Genomic DNA, 6106 nt, shown 5'->3' with positions numbered 1-6106 from the left:
ACTGAAAACACGTTGACACGGCGCACATAACACTGACGAATCCGACGGCACAAGTGAACGGAGAAGCGTGACGGCGGACACTAAAAACACAAAACGACGTTACACACAAGAGACACAGATGGCGATGATCTCCAGCGCGCGAAAGTCCACGTAGCGTGTGCGAGTCCGGGGGCCTGCCAAGAGGGGAAGAAGGGTGAGAGGTGGGTGGAGAGGGTGGAGAGGGGAGAACAAGGATGCCAATCGCTGAGGAGATGGGAGGAGGAGTAGAAGGACAGGGGAGGGGAGGCCCGGGGGAGGAGTGGGGAGAAGGGGAGGAGGGATGGAGGGTGCCCAATGGAACAGATACAGGAAGAGGGAGGGAGGATCAAAGTTGGTAGGAGGGGTAGATGGAGGGGAGGAGGACATCATCAGGGAGGGGGAGCTGGCGGAAGCCACCTTGGGAGAGGGTAAGGAGGGTGGAGAGATGGAGACCGGGTGGGACGTGGGAATACAGGCGCGGCAGCGGGCGGGGGTGGGAGAGGATCGGGGAGACGAGCGGGTGAGGAGGATCGAGTTTACGGGAGGTGTACAGAATCCATATCCTTTCAAGGAAAAGGAGGAGGTGGGGGAAGGGGATGAGATCGTACAGGAGCCGCGTAGGGGAGGGGAGACGGATGCGATAGGCCAGGCGGAGAGCATGGCGTTCAAGGATTTTGAGGGATTTGTAAAAAGTAGGGGGGGGGGCGTAGATCCAGGCTGGATGGGCATAACAAAGGATAGGGCGGATGAGGGATTTATAGGTGTGGAGAATGGTGGAGGGGTCCAGACCCCACGTACGGCCGGAGAGGAGCTTGAGGAGACTGATTCGGGAGCGTGCCTTGGCTTGGATTGTCCAGAGGTGGGGGGTCCAGGAGAGGCGACGGTCGAGGGTGACGCCAAGGTACTTAAGGGTGGGAGTTAGGGCGATAGGACGGCCATAGATGGTGATATAGAAATCAAGGAGGCGGAAGGAAGGGGTGGTTTCGCCTACAATGATCGCCTGGGTTTTGGAGGGATTGACCTTGAGCAGCCACTGGTTGCACCAAGCGGTGAACCGGTCAAGATGGGATTGGAGAAGGTGTTGGGAGCGCTGTAGGGTGGGGGCAAGGGCAAGGAAGGCGGTGTCATCGGCAAACTGGAGAAGGTGGACGGAGACTGACGGCGGCGGTATGTCCGCCGTGTACAAAAGGTACAGAAGGGGGGAGAGGGCAGAGCCTTGGGGCACACTGGCGGAGGGGAAAAAGGTGTAGGAATCTGTGTTATGGATGGTGACATAGGGAGGATGGCGGGAGAGAAAGGAGCCGATCAGACGGATAACTAATCGGAGGTAAGTACACTCGTTATAATATCTCGCACGTTCATGTATCACCGCACGAGTGTGATCCACGAGGAGAAAAGGTTCTATGTTAGCAGCAATCGCATTGGCTGCATTACATATTAATACGCGGATCGGCGGAAGCAGAATTTGGTCCGTCTCTATGGCAACGCCATCTCGTAGTGCGGAGACAGACGAGCGCTGCGCCTGCGCTGTTGTGCTAAGCGGGGCGCGCTCTAGTGGGAAAGCCTGCACTATGTGGACACAGCTCTGGAATACCCTCCGTCCTCAGCGGTCGCGGCCACAAATTAAACACTTCGGCCGATCGCTAACCAAGGCACTACCACAGATCACGGGCTTCCTTCCCTACTCGTAGGCGGATTTCTGAGGCCGCGCACTAGCCAATGCCACTCGACATCCGCCATGGCCAAAGGTTACCGGCGTCGCCGAAGCGTACTCGAGGCAAAGCTCTGTGAGATCACTTGTCATAGACATGCTGGCACGGCACATCAATGTGTTGTCTAGAACCCACTTGCACAGATGAGCCAAAACTTTATGACTCCCTGCTTACTAACATGGTGTTCCAACTTTGAAACGCAATACTGCAGCTATTGTGAGTGGTACGGACCCGCCAAGTCCTTGGTAGGTTTCCGGACGTAAATGGTATGAGCTGTCTACGCACACGTCACGTAATTCCGTGTAAATTAAAGGTCGTTGGTTTGTAAGTGCCGAGCCGGCTCCCGGTACCGTCCCACATGTTTTCTGTCAGGTTCAGATCAGGCGAATCTGGTGAATTCACTATTACGCTCCTCAAATCGCTGTAGCATTATTTTGGCTTTGCGACACGGGAAGTTCGCCTACTGGAAGATTCCATCGCCATTGGGGCTGACGTAAAGCGTGAATGGTTGCAGGTGGTCCGCAGCAATGTTCACGTACCACACAGCTGTTATGGCCCCTTCGGAAGCCCAGCTAAATGTCCCCCAGGACATAATACTGCACCCAATATCTTACCTGTAAAAGGAAAAGTGATTCATCCAACCAGATGTGTCCATTGGGACTGAAATTCACGATGTCGTTTGGTGAAAATGGGAACATTTCGAACTCGTCTACTGACATGGGCAATGTTCAACAGTGTGTACCGAACACTGTTCTCCGAAACACTTGAGCCTGCATAAGCATTGTAGTTGTTGGAGTGCAACAGGGTCTATCCCACCTCTGTATTCTGTGATATGAGCGGTGGACGTCAACCTCCCACCCGTGGTTTCACTGACCTTCAGTTTCTTTCCACAGGCGTTCACGACAGTACCAAGACAATAGCCCAGCAGCTTTACTGTTTCCGATATGCTCAAGCCACAACAATCTGCCTTGTCAAAGTCAGTATACCAGTGGATTGTCTCTCGAATGATTTACTACCCGTCTTTAACTCGCCTCAACAATTTCTGACCAAACCAAGTGCCTGCACAGCTACCAGGCTGTATTCAATCTCGCCAGTAGTCATTAGTGTATATTTGTTGCCACATCTAGGCAAGAAAATACGTGCCACGAAAAAAGCTGTTGATAACGTTGGTTACTATGTGAAAGACGTTAGCAAGACAGTCTCAACTGCAACTGACTAGAAGGCCATTTGAGCCATTTAGCAATATAATGATGCGACATCATTACCAGAATTCTATAATGTTTAATCTCGCGGTCAACATTATCAGAGCCGGCCGCGGTGGCCGAGCTGTTCTAGGCGCTTCAGTCCGGAACCGCGCGACTGTTACGGTCGCAGGTTCGAATCCTGCCTCGAGAATGGATGTGTGTGGTGTCCTTAGGTTAGTTAAGTTTAAGTAGTTCTACGTTCTAGGAGACTGATGACCTCAGATGTTAAGCCCCATAGTGTTCAGAGCCATTTGAAACAACATTATCAGCAGCGGCCATTCATCATGTTCTGCCTACTATAAAGCTCTTTCAGGCTTCTCCATACATTATGATCTTGAACTCTTAGATCCCAAGTTCATCCTACTCTTTGTTTCGTTATGCCACCATTAACATCTTTTCTTATTACGAGGGATGAGACACAGCACCTCTTTAGTACACGGCAAATCATTCCGTCTTGTAGCAAGCGCACACAGTCCCTTACTATCACGTCTTCAACTACTGTCTTATGTCTTATTTACGTCTGTTTTACTGACTGTTCTTGTTATTTCCAACAGTCACCTCTCCATCATTCACTAGGCGACACTCAATTTCTGAATTGTTTTCGCATCTAACATCAGTTTTACATCTGGCAGTATAGTCTAGGTACAGACATTGTGTTTAAAAAAAATTTCTTCTGAGTATTGCCTACAATATCTCTGATACCTCTGATACAAGTCATTCTCTTGCTCCTGTTCATTTCTCGAAGAGTTCATCGGCTTTTTTGTGATGTTTATTATTATTCTATCAGCATACTGATCGTACATTATACTTAACGCACTGCAGGTAATCTTCAGGCGTTGTTGTGGTCTTCAGTCCTGAGACTGGTTTGATGCAGCTCTCCATGCTATTCTATCCTGTGCGGTTTCTCCCTCCTTTCCTGATATTGTTCTGCATCCGAGGCAGCCTAAAAGATTTCATCTGTACATCAAAAGTTGCCCGCATAGCATACATTTCTACATATTCCTCCTCCACCTCACTTTATTGCTCTGAGGATTTCTTCTAAAAGTTTACGGTAAGTGGAACTATGTAAAGGACAATGAAATTGTATGAAACGACAACACAAAGTAACTGAGCCATTCTAGAAGCAATATTTGGCCTCTGTTGGCTGGAATGTATTCCTTAGCCTGCTAAATTTATCAGAAATAAAGTAGGGAAAGCGAAGGGTTTCTTCACCATATGTACGAAGGAGACCTCTAAAATTTTTACAGCTACTTCCTAATGTTTCGTGAGTTGATTGCTGTGTAGTTAGTCCGATTATCTCTGATAGTTTCTTAATTATCATAATTTAAAAATATTGTGTGCCGTAAAGTGAATCTGATTAGAGAACATTTAGAGGCTACAGTTTTTTATGATTTTAAATCATTATGAACAACTGAGCAATGTGAAGATCGACTTAGAAATGCATCTGGCGAAGAAGCTCCATCTTAGGCAACAGATTACAATTGGTATAGCGAATTCAGGAGAGCTCAGTATTTTTATTAGTGGTGAGTACGCTCAAGAACTTCCGTCACTGGTGAGAATATTGCCACTGTTCGAGCAATGGTTCAAAATGGTTCAAATGTCTCTGAGCACTATGGGACTTAACATCTGTGACCATCAGTCCCCTAGAACTTAGAACTACTTAAACCTATCTAACCTAAGGACATCGCACACATCCATGCCCGAGGCAGGATTCGAACCTGCGACCATAGCAGTCGCGCGGATCCGGACTGAGCGCCTAGAACCACGAGACCACCGCGGCCGTCTTCGAGCAATGCTTGAATAAGATCGACGAAAAGGAAAAGGTGTAAAGAGGAGCACAAGTTTAATTACGGGCACCCCTCAAGAAAAGGGTATGGGAAGTGCTGCAGTCTGACGACGAGGACTGGAAACGGTGCCTGTTGTTGATAGACGGTAGCAGTGACCAGTTGGAAGCATTGTTTGAAGCAGTGTACGAGTAGTTACAGAGTCGATTATTGTGTGAAATGGTGTCTGTTCAGGACTGCAGACGTTTGGCAGGTATGTGAAATCGTTTTCTTTTTATATCCTTCCGATTAGTTTAAAACAATTTCTCAGTGATATCCTGAATAAGGCAATCCTAAGCTACTTTTAGAAGCACGTTTTACGTTACACACGCTTTTAGGTTAGACGTGATAGTGGCCATGTCGCTTAAGAATGGTTGGTGTAAATATGGGCCCATTGTGTTGATGTAAAAATGGGCCCTTATTTATTTAAGGAGAGCTCATAAATACACCATCTCTTCTCTTATAGAACGTAAAACATTTAAATAATTTTATGGGGGTATGGTTAGTAGAAATTTGTTTCAAGTTCATATATACAACTCATACAGCGATAACCAAACAAACAGAATTTTCAAATTGCGATAATAGACCCTAGTGCTTTTGTTCGTCCTTGCAGAATGCCGAGAACGAAGAAGCGCTACGAATGTAAGAACCAGAGGCAGCAGTGAGATAAATCTCAGGTGGTACATGCTACAGCAGCTGTGAAAGCAAAGAGGCTTCTGTGAAAGGTGCTGCAAGAACATTCGGAGTGCCTTGTTCCTCTTTGCACAAATTTCTTGAACTTGATAAAATCCCTGAGCAAGCGGTTCAACAGAAAAAGTTTGGAAGGAAACAGATTTTAAATCCAGACTTCGAAAACAGCTAGTTTCCTATCTCCTTGAGATGGAGCAAAAATTCTTTGGCCGTATTTGGCGTATCTGAGAATAATTGAATTTTTACTTGCTCAGAGAAATAGTTTGGCAACCCCTTTCAAAGGTGGAGAAGCAGAACGAGCTTGTACAAATCTCTTTCTTGAGAGACACAAGGATCAGCTGTCAATTCGCAAACCCTGTGGAACTTCATATGCCAGAGACTTAGGCTTGAATGAAGAGAATGTGATGGTTTCCTTTGATTTATTGGCATCCGCTTTCAACAAACTCTCATGTCCAGCAGACCGAGTATATACCGTAGATGAGACAGGCCTGTCCATTGTCCAAAGCAAAATTCGAAAAGTGTTAGGGATGAAAGGGAAGAAACAAATTGCAGCTCTAACGTCTGCAGAAAGAGGGGCTACAATCACAGTTATCGCATGCATAAGAGCTTCAGGGCACTA

Source organism: Schistocerca cancellata, chromosome 7, assembly GCF_023864275.1.
Source record: "Schistocerca cancellata isolate TAMUIC-IGC-003103 chromosome 7, iqSchCanc2.1, whole genome shotgun sequence".
NCBI classification, from domain to species: Eukaryota; Metazoa; Arthropoda; class Insecta; order Orthoptera; family Acrididae; genus Schistocerca; species Schistocerca cancellata.
Note: the sequence above shows the minus strand (reverse complement) of the source record.